A 16,528-nucleotide genomic window follows, 5' to 3' on the forward strand; every position below is an offset into this window, starting at 1 on the left:
TAATGTTATGGGCTTCTGTACCAGCCAAAGGCAACCACAGGCCTTTAGCAGTAAAGTTGTGCGCCATCATAGCTCACCATCATCTGGTTTACAACACATGCTTGGTGTTGCTGTCAGTTACCTGAGCTTAGGGACCTAATCACAATATACTGTATATAGAATATAAATGCTGAATAGTTATTTCATTTAGATTCTGACGGCCCGATAGTCAGTTCAGTTAGCATCCCAATTTGATAATTTGCCCTCTATCATCATCTTATGACAGATGAACCTTATTTTCTGCTTGATGATTTACGACAACCCTTAAAGGAATTGTTCAGTGTAAAAATAAAAACTGGTTAAATAGGCTGTGCAAAAAAAAATTTCTAATATAGTTAGTTAGCCAAATATGTAATGTATAAAGGCTGGAGTGACTGGATGTCTAATATAACAGAACATAGCCCAACTTCCTGCTTTTCAGCTCTCTTGGTTTCCACTGACTGGTTGCCCTGGTAACCAGGCAGTAACCAATCAGAGACTTGAAGGGGGGCCACATGGGTCATATCTGTTGCATTTGAATTTGAGCTGCATGCTGAAGATCAATTGCAAACTCACTGAACAGATATGTACCATGTGGTCCCCCTTCAAGTCGCTGACTAGCTCAGAGTTATAGAGCTGAAAAGCAGGAAGTAGTGTTCTGGCTATAATGTTAGACATCCAGTCACTCCAGCCTTTATACATTATATTTTTGGCTAACTAACTATATTAGAAACATTTTTTATTTTGCACAGCCTATCTATTTACAGCTTTTCAAAAGCTGCCCAGATTAATCTGAGCATGTGCGTGTGACTCTCCTAGCAAGATCCAAGATGGTCAGCTGTGCACAATTGTAAAGGTTTAGATTGGGGGTGCCCTAAAGGTAGATCGGGATCTACCAGTAGACCTTTAGCTGATGATCAGTAGATCTCAAGACACTGTCAACAACAGCTTGTCTAAATCTCTTCTGTTATGCTTTTCCTTCAGATATTTATTATGTTAAGGTTAAATAAGAAATAGTTGTTTGTTAAATATAGCAACATACATTTTCCCATAAATCCGTATTTAAGTAATATTTTCCATGGAACAGAATGCTAGCAATGCTTTTATGGATGTAGATCATAATGGCACAACATCACTAAAAGTCAACCTCGCATTAGTAAATCATGGTTACTCCTGGTTTAGATTACTGTTCTAGAGTTTTTGAGCCTTTAGGCTGCTGCAATAAATATAATATATAAAATAGGGCATGTCTATAGCCATAATTGTTTTTAGATTTCATACATTATCCTATTATATATTTGGCCCTTGAATCAAATACCTTCTATACTACAAGGTGTATTTTCACAACAATGATAATTCACTCTGCAGAATGCATTTTTTGAGGATCCTGAATCACTATCAATACTGCTTAGTGAATGCTTTGCATAATTAGTTCAAAGGCTGAAACATCGACAAAACCATCTTATCACTTTAAAATGTTTTAATTGATGTGGCATTCATGTACTGAAATATAATGGTCCTCTCTTTCAAGATATATTGGTAAGAATCTTGGTGGGGTGGTTGGGGCAGTGTATTCTCCGCTTGTGGAAAACCTCTATCGTCTGGGAGAGAGTTGGCTTGAGTAGTTTTTGTTAAAATAAATGTCTGCTGAGAAGCCATCTCATGAGAGGTCAATTGAGCAATATGTTCCATGGTATGTTACTTACGTGAAAGGGAAAAATGTTTTCATTAAGAAGTTACTTGGGTATAAAAATACATGAGCAAAAGTAACTTCAAACGGTATAAAAGAAAATATAAAGTAAAAGTTGATGGGGGTCATTTATAAAGTTTGGGCAGCACATTTTTTTCTCAAATGGTTGTATTGCCAATGTTTTTTCTGAGCACTAAAACATTGCACCGCTGTGTCTTTCCGTTTACTGCCAATTCGCATTGTGCATAAATATTTGCATATGGCTTGTAAATATGATGGGTGTTTGCGTGAGTTCAGGCACAGTGCAGTCATTGGGGCTCATTTATCAACACTGGGCAAATTTGACCATGGGCTGTTACCTATAGCAACTAGAATCAGATTTAAGCATTCATTATTCTACTTGCAGCTGGCTTTAAAAAGCTAATCACTGATTGGTTGCTATAGGTAACAGCCCATCCAGTGTTGATAATTGAGCCCCATTGTGCGCAAAAATAGCGGACAGAAATTATATATGCAACTTGTGTAAACTGTTTTGCAAACATTTTCTATGACCCCAAAGACATGGCATAACTCAAATGCAGAATATTCACATAAATATTTGCAGTTTGTGATTATGCCATATTTAAAAAGCCCTTATGGACATTTGCAGTGCGGATAAAAATTAGCGATTTTGTTTGCACATTAAATACGCTACTCGTATCCAACTTTATAAATATTACCATGCACTGGGCAAATATATTCACTGTGCAGATCATTCTGTGCTTCACAAACTTAAAAGAGCCCCAGTGTCTCTTCAAATGGGCAGTATAGCCCTGTTTTTAACATGAGTGGAGATAAAAAGAAATTACATTTATTTATTTTTAGCCGAACAGGGAAATTGAAGCTACTCCATGTTTGGTCCTTGCAAGGTAGATAATTATATTACCAGTGCCCAAATAATCCCCCTGCATAATGGACACCTACTTAAAAAAAATGCAAGGAAGGGGTTTGTATACTGGAAATGTAATTACCTCGTAAGGACCAGATAAATAAAGTTGCTTTCTGATCTTAGGGACCCACTCACAATATACAGTACACATAGAATAGAAATGTCCCAATATTAGGCTAAGTAATTAATACAGATAGATTACTATATGGCAGCACAGAAACCAGTGCAATTAGCATCGGAATTAAACAATCAGCCCTGTAGCTGCAGCTTATATTACAAACACCTCATTTTCTGCTTGATAATTAGTGACGACCCCTAAGCTTAGCTTCTCAACAGCTGCTCAGAGCCCACTGAGCATGTGAGTGTCACAGATACTTTCCAAGATGGTGACCCCCTGTGACAAGTTTGAAGTCCTGGATCATTGCTGCTATTGACAAGCTGAAACTTTAGTCTTGTGCAATAAGTTCAGTAAATAAAGTCATTTTTAACCATATCCATTTTTAGGGTTTAGTTCTCCTTTAGGCACAATCCTACTCATTGAACTCATACTGGATTAGAGACCATGATGCCTCTTCAATTCCCATACCACATTTGGGTCAATTCTATTGGTTCAGAGGTTTATGCTGATGGTTTGAACTTTTCTGTAACTCCTGTTTACTCAATTTCCCCTTGTAAACTGCATAATGATTTAATGGGTTTGTGAATTATTTAAAATTTATTTATTTATTGCTTTGATGAATTTGCAGTTTGTGATATTTCTATGAATTATTGATGAAATGAGTTTATTGGCATAAATTTAACATGTGCTACTGGTAAGGTTCTTTGGTACAATGAGTTATACAGGTATAGGATCCCTTTTCCGGAAACCCGATATCCAGAAATCTCCGAATTACGGAATGGCTGTCTCCCATAGACTCCATTTTATCCAAATAATCCAAATTTTTAAAAATTATTTCCTTTTTAATAAAAAAAACAGTAGCTTGTACTTGATCAACTAAGATATAATTAATCTTTATTGGAAGCAAAACCAGCCTATTGGGTTTATCTAATGTTTAAATGAATTTCTAGTAGACTTAAGGCAAATTACGGAAAGATCCGTTATCCGGAAAACCCCAGGTCCCGAGCATTCTGGATAGCAGGTCCCATACCTGTACTGGATTTCTCCTTAGGCACCACTAATTCATATTATTATGAAAATGGACCACAATGAATTTGTGTGCATCTGCCATGCACTGTTCAGTCCGTAGATCAACTTTCTGGCCTGTTGTTCTCTAGTAAATATTTACTAAATCCCTCATTCATGAGTTTGTCATGTGATTATGTTGTAGCAATTTGGTACCTATTGTCCCAAAAGCTCCAAATTATGGGAAGGTCATCTTACATAGGCCCATTTTAAGCAAATAATTTTTTAATGATTTTCTTTTTCTCTGTAATAATTAAACAGTGCATTGCAATTGATGGTAACTAAGCTGCATGAATCCATATTGGAGGCAAAACAATCCCACTGGTTGTATGTAATGTTTTAGCCGACTCAAAACATGATCTAAATCAGGGGCACCTTTCTGTCTAATACACAGTGCAAGGAAGGAGTGATGAGGGGGTGATGGAAGATAGTTAAGGTGGCTGTTGTTACTGGGAGTTCGTTTTGTAGCAACCCACAACCTCTTTCTTGGTTTAAATTTTTGTCCAACTTATCAGCAGTTTCTTCTTGAGCAGTGCAGCCCCTAAGGCTCCATAAAATAAAATATATTTTATAGGCATGTTGTGTTGGTGTAAATGGCTGTAATAGGGTTACATAGATGTCTCCAGAAGGGGGTAGCTGTGATATATAACAGCTGCAGGAATATATGTTTGTACTTGTAGTATGGGTGTCGAGTTATTGATTGTGGGTAAGAATCTGTGCATAACATATCTAGTTACTGTGCTTTGTTTCAGAGTGACTAAATGTCTCAGCCAGGTTTTGGAAGGAAATTGTACAACCACTTGCCCATTGTAAATTATAACATCAGAAATCACCAAGAATTTTCAAGCTGACCTCCAATAATATACTTATGTCTCAAATTAGTTGATTGTGAGAGATGTGACATTACTTGGCATTAACAGGAACAAACTTTTATCGCTTTCTCAAAATTTTTGGCTATTTCTTTCAAGAATTAAGTGAAAAAAAACATTTTACACATTGTGCCATAAATCCAGTTAATGCAACAAAAGCGGCCTTTGCTGACTGTGCCATAGAGCAGTGAAATCCCATAGGTTAAGTATCTATCATTCATGAATCTCTCATAAAAACCTCCCACACTCCCTTAAAATTGCATCTCTTAAACTTCTATGTTTAATGCAGGGGTGTCCAACCTGCGGCCTGAGGGCCGCATGTGGCCCAGCTTGACAGGAGAGAGAAAAGAAAGAAAAGTAAAAATAAGAAATAAATGTATGGAAATACAGAGAAAAAAGTGAAATAACACTTTGTGCTCTCTAAGTCCAGACACATTAACCACCTCAGTCTGTTGTCTTGTTAGGAACAGGCTTACTATACCAGGTTGTAACAATGTGGTGACCTATGGAGGATGGGGGACTCATTGCCCAGTTAGTAATAATAATATAATAATGTCTGTTTAATACCCAGGTGTCCCATATTCCAATGTATAGCCGTATCTGGTTATCCAACTGGTATTGTAGTTCTTTTCTGTAATTTTACAAATCAAAGGGGTTTGTGTATTTCAGTGGGGCCCCAGACAATTTTTATTTTTCCAATGTGGCCCAGAGAAGGCAAAAGGGTGGACACCCCTGGTTTAATGGTTTTTAAATTTCTATTTGTAACAAATGTTTTATGTACTATTACTCACGTAGTATAAATAAATATGCACAATTGCGTTCAGAACAATAGCAGTCAGACATCACTAACCTGATCAATCACTGTTTTTGGTAGAAATTATATTTCTACATGGCAAATAATTTACTAGTAGGTGTAGTAGAGTAATAGAAAACCAAACGACCTAACAGTCATGTCATGCTGTCTGCTGATTCTGTGTAATTGAATGGTTAATTAAGGCTTGTTCATAATAATAGTGTGGAGTTAAATTAGTGAGGTCTTTCATTCTGTTAAAAATTCCCACTCTTGTTTAATAAAGGAAGGAGCAAATGTTGTTCATGTTGGTTATAGTGCATTTCTCTCGGAAAACCTGAGTAAAATGAGTCGTTCCAGACATTATTCAGAAGAACAGCGTACTTTGATTAAAAAGTTGATAGGAGAGGGGAAAACATATAAAGATGTGCAAAAAATGATAGGCTGCTCAGCTAAAATGATCTCAGATGCTTTAAAATGGTAACCAAAACCTGAAAGACGTGGAAGAAAACTGAAAACTACAATTCGAATGAACAGAAGAATAGTCAAAACGCGAAGACTAATGACAGCTCCAGGAAGATCAAAGAAGGAGTAAAGGTACCTGTGATACTGTTACAATTAGAAGACGCCTATGTGAAGCCAAGATATCAGCAAGAAGTCCCAGCAAAGTCCCATTGTTGAAATAAAGACGTGCAGAAGAGCTTACAATTTACCAAAGAACACACTGACTAAAGAGAAATGGTGCAACATTTTGTGGACTGATGAAAGCAAGATTGTTCTTTTTGGATCTAGGGGCCACAGACCGTTTGTCAGACGACCCCCCAAACACTGCATTCAAGTCACAGTACAATGTGAAGACAGTGAAACATGGTGGCACAAGCATCATGATATGGGGATGTTTCTCATACTCTGGTGTTGGGCCTATTTATCATATATCAGGGATCAGGGAACATTAAAATACTTGAAGAGGTCATGTTGCCTTCTGCCGAAGAGAAAATGCCCTTGAAATGGGGGTTTCAACAAGACAATGACCCCAAACACACCAGTAAACGAGCAACATCTTGGTTCCGACCAACAAGATTGATTATGGAGTGGCCAGCCCAATCCTTGCACCTTGATCCAATAGAAACCTTGTGGGTGACATCAAAAATGTTGTTTTTGAGACAAAACCAAGAAATACAGAAGAAGTTGGTTGACTCCATGCAACACAGATGTGCAGCAGTTCTCAGAAACACTGCTTATACAACTAAATATTAGTTCAATGATTCAAAGTAAAGAAAATCTTGAAACATTTTTCAGTTTATACAGTGAATGTCTGTATGTAAAGAAGAATGCAGACACTGCTATTTTTTGGAACAGCCAAATATTCAATTTTCTTCACTTTCTGTAAAGGAATAACACTTATTTGCTGCATTTGTATGTATAGAAAATAAAGCCATTATAAGGATTTTGAGCTTTTATTCACTTTACACTGCTATTATTCTGAACACTGTACATGCATTAAAATGCATTTCTTGCACTTCCGTATGGAAACCACCTACTGACCAGGGTTCCCTTTGCACCCGGTGTCAATAGGCACAGCACACTTGCACCTAAAGAATTGAGCGCAGACGTCATCCGTGTGTTGAATCCAGGGAAATGATGCCAGGCAGACTAAGGCCTATAATCTTTTAATCCAATCAGCAACCTGCAGCGGAGAACTGTATGAGATGCTTTGGAAACTACAGGTAAATTATATCCCAGGTTTCAGCACACTCTTCATTGAAGGCAATTCATTTTGTGCTATTTTGTGATATACTGTATTGTACATAAATCATGTGGCTCCTAGTGTGCCTTAAAATGTATTCAAACATCTTCTCTCTTAACCCCCCCCCCAACCTTTCCTCCCACTGAAACTAATATGCCTCATATTGGAATGTTAAAGGAGAAGGAAAGGTTAAAACTAAGTAACCCTTATCAGAAATGTCCATCTAAATATACCAGTAAACCCCCAAAGTAGTGCTGCTCTGAGTCCCCTGTCAAAAGAAACACAGCATTTCTTTCCTTCTATTGTGTACTCATGGGCTTCTGTTTCAGACTTCCTGCCTTCAGTTTAAACCTCATTGCCCTGGGCATGAGCATGCTCAGTTTGCTCCTCTTCCCCACCCCCCTCCCTTCTCTACTGTAATCTGAGCCCAGAGCAGGGAGAGACTCGGGCAGGAAGTGATGTCACACCATGTTAATACTGCAGCTCCTATCCTAAACAGAGAGTTTCTAGAGCTTTTTACTCAGGTATGGTAAAACATTCTACAGAATAAATATAGCATTCTAGATTGCACTATTGCAGCTAATCTATTGGCAATAAAATGCCTCCGTAGCTTTCCTTCTCCTTTAAATGCAATTGCTTACAGATTATCCATCATGGATCCATCATCCATCCAGCTATAGCTTGTGTTGCTTAACAATTAGAAAAGCTTCATCATCCCTCCTCCTACCTTGCACAGGACTGGTAGTGGAGCCTGTCAGAAGATATTTTTGGTGTCCACCCAAGGGTCTTTGTTGGTACACAAGAAAAAGTTATTGCTTTTGGTGTGCCATTAGCATACTTGCTTGTCAGGGCCAAGCACACACAATCCTTACTGTGCGCACGTACGTGAAAACGCCTGCGTGCAAGCAACCTTACAGGTGCACAGTGCAGTACTCGTCTGGTTAGACTAGGAGTAGGCATCTGGGAAGGTACATGCCTGTTGCCCCCCAAGGTTTGCGAACTAGACACGTGCCTCTTCTGCCTATACCTATTTCCGGTACATCAGAAGCAGACACTTGCTATTAAAATGCATTAGCTGCAATACAGGCTTTGGATCCCAACTTTTCTTCATGTAAACACGTACTCTATGGGGCAAATTCACTAAACTCCAAAAATGCGCTTTCCCGCACTTCGCCAGGCATAGTTAAACTATTTTTAGAGAAACTCCTTTCTACTCTATTGCACTTCGCCTGGTCTGAGCTGGCAAAGTAAAGTCTGGCGCAAGAGGTAACGTTCAGTAAAATCCGCAACTTAATGAATTAGCGTAGTTATGTCCCTTCGCCACAGCGCAGCTTCGTCTGGCATAAGGGTGCGAAGTACCGCTAGAGTCTGTCTACTTCGCTAGCGAATTTTTTACGCCAGGGACCGTTAGTAAATCGGCGAAGTGGCAAAATGACGTCACGCTGGCAAATTTTCGCTAGTTAGCCACTTCGCCATTTAGTAACTTTGCCCCCATATCCACAAGTTGCACATTTAGCTAGGTATGAATTTAGAATAACGTTAGACACATGCCTGATTTGTCTCTTCTCTAAAATTTTTGAGACACTTCAAGGTGGGCGAAATCGGGCTGATCCGATCATAACAAAAACAATACGGGCAGTCAGATTGTGGGACTGCATCAACGAACAGATGCTGTCCGCGGTCCGACTGGATTTTTACCCCTGCCCAATCGACATCTACCCGACTCTCGGCCAGATATCGATCAGAGAAGCCTGTCAGAGGGCCCCACACATGGGCCAATAAGCTGCTGATTAGTGAATGGCCAGCTTAACTCCCATGTATAATAAACTGCTACCGCTGATTGGTTGCTATGGGTTACTGCACCTGTCTTTTATTAGATAACCCTATAAGCTTCCTAAGTGCCTCAGTAGAAATTTTAGATAGGGCTTGAGATCTGAACTTTGAGATGAATCTGAATCCTAATTTTCATATACAAATTTGGAGGGAGAAGGGAAAAAGAGAAAAAATCTTTTCCTTTTGTGACAAAAAGCATTCGGATTCGGTTTGGCCAGGAGCAAAGATTCCAGATGAATCCTGCTGAACATGTGCCTTGTATCTAATACTCATATGAGTCCATTGCATTATTCTAACCGGGATACTGCCACTGTCGACGACTGGTGATGGGCGAATAAATTCGTCTGGCAAGAATTTGCAGCGATTTTCTGCGTCTCGACGCCGGTGAATAAATTCACTGGCGTAAATTTTCAATTTTCAAAATTTTTTCGTGAACTGCTCGATTTTTGAGTGAAACCTTTGAAATTGCTTGATTTTTTTAGGGAAACCGTTCAAATTCCTCGGTTGTATTGTGAAAACATTCAAATTGCTCTATTTTTTCACAATTTTTTCATGAAAAAATTCAGATTTCACGATTTTTTCGTGAACTTTCTGATTTCATGATACATTAATTTTTTCGGCGAAACGGGACAAATTCGCCCATCGGTGACTTACTGACACCTGGGTAAACGGAGCTCCTTTTTTTAGCGGGTCTCTAGGAGGACAAAGTAATGTAATGTTCTAATTGTTACAGGAATGTTCTGTACTTGTTCGTTAATCACCATAGTAACTCTCATCATCCCTGTATGGCACCAGTTGAACAAGGTAAGTGTCTCAGAGATGATTCACTACACAATGTGTTTCAAATATCTTCTATCAAATGCTTTCCCACGTAGCTATAGGGTTTATGTAGGGACATAAGCAAAGTGTCTCTTGGCTCAGTAACAAAGAGCAAGCAATTAGCGTTTCTTTTACTGGTGCCGTTCGTATTATAAATGCAATCTGCCTGATTGCTGTGATTTTCTAGGGCAGGTTGCCTTATAAATACATGTTAATAATAATAATACTGTTGCCGTATAACCTCCTATAGAGCTGGGAAGGCAGAATATACATTAGATTTTGGTGCTGCTACCTTTAAATACAATTATATTCAATTCCAATGTGACCTTAAATAGCCTTACTTTATAAGGTCATGAGTAAGCAGGCTATTATTTCTTGTTCATAGGCAGTTTTCAGTGTCTTGTGACTCAAGTGACAATATTACTTGCTGTATATGTGGTTGCACTGCTTTTGTGCATTAGACTTAAAGGGGACTCGTCACCCAAAAAAATTATTCAAAATCCTATTTTATCACATTAGTCAAGCAAAATGAACTTTAATTACACTGTATAACTTATTTGAATCTTGTCTCATAATTATAGCAAGCAGGCAGCAGCCATTTTGTGGACACTGTTTTTAAGACAAGCCTTGTATCATCTCAGAATCTTGTTTGTGCACCAGAATGGGGGACCTGATGTTCATCCCCATGCCCTGGCTACACAATTAAATGGTTAAAAGAACGAGGAAATATTGGGAGAGCAGTGACATCTGGAAAATGAGGTTCAATGTTGATAAATGCAGGTTATGCACTTTGGCAAAAATAATATAAATGCAAGTTATACACTAAATGGCAATGTGTTGGGAGTTTCCTTAAAGGAGAAGGAAAGGTTAAAACTAAGTAAGCCTTATCAGAAAGGTCCATCTACATATACCAGTAAACCCCCAAAGTAGTGCTGCTCTGAGTCCCCTGTCAAAAGAAACACTGCATTTCTTTCCTTCTATTGTGTACTCATGGGCTTCTGCATCAGACTTCCTGCCTTTAGCTTAAACCTCATTGCCCTGGGCAAGAGCATGCTCAGTTTGCTTCTCTTCCCCCACCCCTCCCTTTTCTACTGTAATCTGAGCCCAGAGCAGGGAGAGACTCAGGCAGGAAGTGATGTCACACCACATTAATACTGCAGCTCCTATCCTAAACAAACAGAGAGTTTCTAGAGCTTTTTACTCAGGTATGGTAAAACATTCTACAGAATAAATATTGCATTCTAGCTTGCACTATTGCAGCTAATCTATTGGCAATAAAATGCCTCCGTAGCTTTCCTTCTCCTTTAAATGAAAAGGATCTAGGGGTCTTTGTAGATAACACGTTGTCTAATTCTGGTCAGTGTCATTCTGTGGCTACTAAAGCAAATAAAGTTCTGTCTTGCATAAAAAAGGGCATTAACTCAAGGGATGAAAACATAATTATGCCTCTTTATAGGTCCCTGGTGAGGCCTCATCTGGAGTATGCAGTGCAGTTTTGGACTCCAGTCCTTAAGAGGGATATAAATGAGCTGGAGAGAGTGCAGAGACTAAGTGCAACTAAATTGGTTAGAGGGAGGGAAGAGTTAAATTATGAGGGTAGACTGTCAAGGTTGGGGTTGTTTTCTCTGGAAAAAAGGCGCTTGCGAGGGGACATGATTACACTTTACAAGTACATTAGAGGACATTATAGACAAATGGCAGGGGACCTTTTTACCCATAAAGTGGATCACCGTACCAGAGGCCACCCCTTTAGACTAGAAGAAAAGAACTTTCATTTGAAGCAACGTAGAGGGTTCTTCACAGTCAGGACAGTGAGGTTGTGATGGCTGATTCAGTTAATGCCTTTAAGAATGGCTTGGATGATTTCTTGGACAGACATAATATTAAAGGCTATTGTGATACTAAACTCTATAGTTAATATAGGTATGGGTATATAGAATTTTAATTAAAAGTAGGGAGGGGTGTGTGTATGGATGCTGGGTTTTCATTTGGAGGGGTTGAACTTGATGGACTTTGTCTTTTTTCAACCCAATTTAACTATGTAACTATCTAGGAAGTGCTAAATGGAAAGTGAAAGTAATTGTCTGCCCCGCCTCTATACCCAGGGCATAGAGGAGGGTCAGACAATATTTGACAGCTGAGATGTTTAAATGAGCTTACAACAGCTATGAATGCTTTAATAAAAAATAGAAATTGGATTTCATGTTTAATTTGAAAAGAACTTTTATTATACAGATTTTTGTGTCTGGGTGACAGGTCCACTTTAATGTTGCATTTAGGGATTTATGTAAAAGAGGGGGTGGAAATTTGGAGGTGTCAACGTTGGTATTTGTTGGAAGGTTGATGTTAGGAGTCAGGGGACCTGTAACAGTGGGGTCAGATTCCATTCATAGGCTGAAAAGATGGAGGGGATTGTGAAAGCCGTGGATGGGGTCTGAGCAGATCATGAGTTCTGGGTGCATTGGACATGTCTGGGTAAATTGGGCCATGGCCAGGTTAAGTAAGTAGTATGGTGCCCCATGATTCTGATGGTGAATTGCAGTCCTGCAGAAGATACATTCAGTTGTGTGATTTAATGCTTAAATATGTTTCTGGTTTGGCTGTGGTTTTAAAAATGCCCCCAATGTCGGAATGGGGGAGGCAGGGCCCATCGGAAAAACTGAGCAAAGGGCCCACCCTAATGCAGCTCCAGCAAACGGCCCCACCACCAATGATAACGGCTTCCACCAGCGGACAGTGGACCATCGAGCAATGTATTTAAACCCCCTAGTGCTCCACCACTGCTACATGTACCACACAGCTTGGGCCAGTGAGGCACAACAGGACTGGAACCCACCAGGTTTCCTTCAGGTGCCTTAGCAGGCTAGTCCAAAACTGCTGGCCACATAGTGAAGCATGGCTAGTTAGCATCTAATTTAGATGTGTGTTGCATGGCTGCAAATAAATCTGTTCAATCTGCAGCATGTATTCAAATTCATTTCTAATCAAATTTCAATGCAATGCATAGTTGCTAGGGTTATTTGTATGGGGGGGTAGGGTTTATTTCTCCTTTAAGGCTGCAAATGTATTGTTATTGCTACTTGGTATTCCTCGTCTTTCTATTCAGCCCCTCTCCTATTCATATTCCAGTCTCTTATTTAAATTAATGCATAATTGCTAGGTGAATTTGCACCCTAGAGTTAAAATGCAAATTGAAAAGCTGCTGAATAAAAAGATTAACTCAAAAACCACAAATAATAAATGAAAACCAATTACAAATTGTCTCAGAATATCACTCTCTACATCATACTAAAAGTGTATCTCAAAGGTGAACTACCCCTTTAAGTATGATGTAGAGAGTGATATTCTGAGACAATTTGTAATTGTTTTTTTATTATTTATGGTTTTTGAGTAATAGGACAGCTCACCAGTTTGCAATTTCAGCAGTTTGATTGCTAGGGTCTGAGTTACTCTAGCAACCATGCATTGATTTGAATAAGAGACTGGAATGATTTGAAAAGAAAGAAAAAGATGAGTAATAACAGGTAGCAATAACAATACATTTGTAGCCTTATAGAGAATTTGTTTTTGGATGGGATCTGAAAACTTTTAAAAAATAAGTAGAAGAAGAAGGCAAATAATTCAAAAACTAAAAAAAAAAAAAGACCAATTGAAAAGTTGCTTAGAATTAGCCATTCTATAACATACTAAAAGTTAACTTAAAGGTGAACCACCCCATTAATACCTTAATTGAGTTATCTCTCCTCACCCCACTGGCACTCAGTGCTTTTTAATATTAAAGGGGTGGTTTACCCTTAAGTTAACTTTTAGCAATTCATAGAATGACCAATTCTAAGCAACTTTCCAATTGGTCTTCGTTATTTCTTTTTTTATATAGTTTTCGAATGATTTGCCTTCTTCTGACTTTCCACCTTTCAAATGGGGGTCGCTGACTCCATCTAAAAAACAAACGTTCTGTAAGGCTACAAATGTATTGTTATTGCTACTTGTTATCACTTGTCTTTCTATTCAGGCCTCTCCTGTTTATATTCCAGTCTCTCATTCAAATCAATTCATGGTTGCTAAGGTAAATTGGACCATAGCAACCAGATTGCAGAAACTGCAAACTTGTGAACTGCTGAATAAAAAGCTAAATAACTCAAAACCGCAAATAATAAAAAATAAAAACCAACTGCAAATTGTCTCAGAATATTACTCTACAGCATACTAAAAGTTAATTTAAAGGTGAACAACCCTTTTAATATTTTTTTTTTTCTCTATCAAAACCTGATGAGATGTATTGGTGCTCCTGTATCGCCTTTCATCTGCCTGGCACATACATAAGTTGAACCGTTTGAGTGCGAAATGTACCATTTGATGTTGCTATGCAACCAAAAAAAAATGCTTATGACCAGAATATTGAGGTTGGTGTAAAGCTCAGTTTCTCTGCTTTTGTATCTATTGATGCATAAAATATAGGCACAATGAAACTGATATTAAACTGCTGTGACATATGCGTTCCTAGGGACTTTATAAGGGAAGAACAGTCAGCATTTACCATCCCTGTACGTGTGCCCACGGATTTGCAGCGTCTATAAGTCATGGCTGGTTTCTGGGACAGAAAAAAACATTTTAAAATTTTTTAGGAAGGTTAATGATAATAGGAAATACGTAGTTACATTTTAAATCACCCTCTTAACTAAGAAGCTGTAAAGGGTGATTCGATTAACCATAAATAATGTGACAAGTGCAATTTGCCCAGAATGCAATGTCCCCTCCCCCCACTCACACTACTGCAGCATAATTGCGCCAATGTGTCGGATCTTGCACTATTGCACCTGCCTTTGGATGGAGTGGGATTTCCGTTGGGTTGAAAAATGTGGAAAAGTAGGAATGTCGTCATTTCAGGTGCTCTGAGTCCAATTCTGAGATCTTTGCGCAATTTATTAGACGCAGGTATGCCGGGCTTATCGACACAGGCCATTGTGGGAACCCTAGAATTATATCCAGTCGGAAGGTGGTGGAACCCATGCCCAGACTGGCAATATGTAGGTTCTGGCAAATGCCAGAGGGGCTGCCATAAGATACCATAGAAAGTCACTATTTAGTGGGCTGCTGGGGAGCTGATTGGGCCTCTCTCTTTGCTTGAAATACCCGGGCCTATTTTGACTCCCAGACCTGGTGGAACTTCATGTGTTAATATGTGTACTTGCCTGCAGTTTGCAATAAGAGGTTGGGCATATGCATCTGGTGCAACTATACGGGAGTGCAAGGAGCATATTTAGGCACAAGTAAAGACATTAGAATTGGCCATCACAACATTATCCAACAGTACATTCCACAACCTCACTGACCTCACTGTGAAGAACGACCTACATTGCTTCAAATGAAAGTTCCTTTCTAGACTAAAGGGGAGGCCTCTGGTACGGTGATCCACTTTATGGGTAAAAAGGTCCCCTGCTGTTTGTCTATAATGTCCTCTAATGTACTTGTAAAGTATAATCATGTCCCCTCGCAAGCGCCTTTTTTCCAGAGAAAACAACCCCAACCTTGACAGTCTACCCTCATAATTTAAGTCTTCCATCCCTCTAACCAGTTTAGTTGCACTTAGTCTCTGCACTCTCTCCAGCTCATTTATATCCCTCTTAAGGACTGGAGTCCAAAACTGCACTGCATACTCCCGATGAGGCCTCACAAGGGACCTATAAAGAGGCATAATTATGTTTTCATCCCTTGAGTTAATGCCCTTTTTTATGCAAGACAGAACTTTATTTGCTTTAGTGACCACAGAATGACACTGCCTAGAGTTACACAGTCTGTTATCCACAAAAATCCCCAGATCCTTCTCAATTAAGGAAACCCCAACCCACTGCCATTTAGTGTAAAACTCTCATTTAACCTTGGCGACATTAAACCACATGTGTAAATGTGATGCCCTAGTTTCTAGTTTAGTCAAATCACTTTGCAAAATGGTTATATGCATGTAAATCTATTTGCAAATCATTTTAATGTATTGTTTGATTTTTAGATTGTAAGCAGGACCCTCTTCAACCCCTGTATCAATCAGTTTATGCATGTAAGCTGTATGTTTAATGTATAGACCCTTCTACTGTACAGCAGAGCCGTATATGCTGGCTCTGTACTAATCCCGGTTGCTAATAGTTTATTATTCTTATTTTTGTTCTTCATCTCATTTCTTCATTTGGGGTTTAGACTGCACTGTCACTGGGGTCCGGCCTACTCCCTCAGGCAAAGGTTTTTACTAACAGACTAGGAGATAAATAGAAAACAGAACCAATAAATGATTAACAAATAAAAAACAACCCCAGAAGAAATCTACTTTCAGGTTGCTGGGCGTCGCTGATCTCAGCAACCAGACATAGGAAGAACAAAGGCAAATTTCTGCAGATTGTCTCAAAATTTAAATATCTTTCATCATACTGGATATTAGTAGGCCTTTACCTCCCCCATTTATAAGAATATAAAAAAAAGGGTGTATTTATCCTTTAAAACAACAATTATCCTGGAAGAGCCGTATGATAACAGGTTTCTTGATGCAAGCTGCATGTATTTAACATAATCTTACAGTAATAAGGAAGATCTGCTCATCCTCAGATACAATATATATATATATATATGTGTGGAAAGCATTTTGAACTTCCCATGCATGGA

General features: G+C 38.8%; 1 protein-coding gene across 1 annotated transcript in view; it reads left to right on the plus strand.

The window, feature by feature from the left end:
- The window catches only part of lcor.S (ligand dependent nuclear receptor corepressor S homeolog), a 75,562-nt gene that overhangs the window by 54,020 nt on the left and 5,014 nt on the right, over positions 1-16,528 (plus strand).

The sequence above is a fragment of the Xenopus laevis genome, chromosome 7S (assembly GCF_017654675.1).
Source record: "Xenopus laevis strain J_2021 chromosome 7S, Xenopus_laevis_v10.1, whole genome shotgun sequence".
In the NCBI taxonomy this organism is placed as follows: domain Eukaryota; kingdom Metazoa; phylum Chordata; class Amphibia; order Anura; family Pipidae; genus Xenopus; species Xenopus laevis.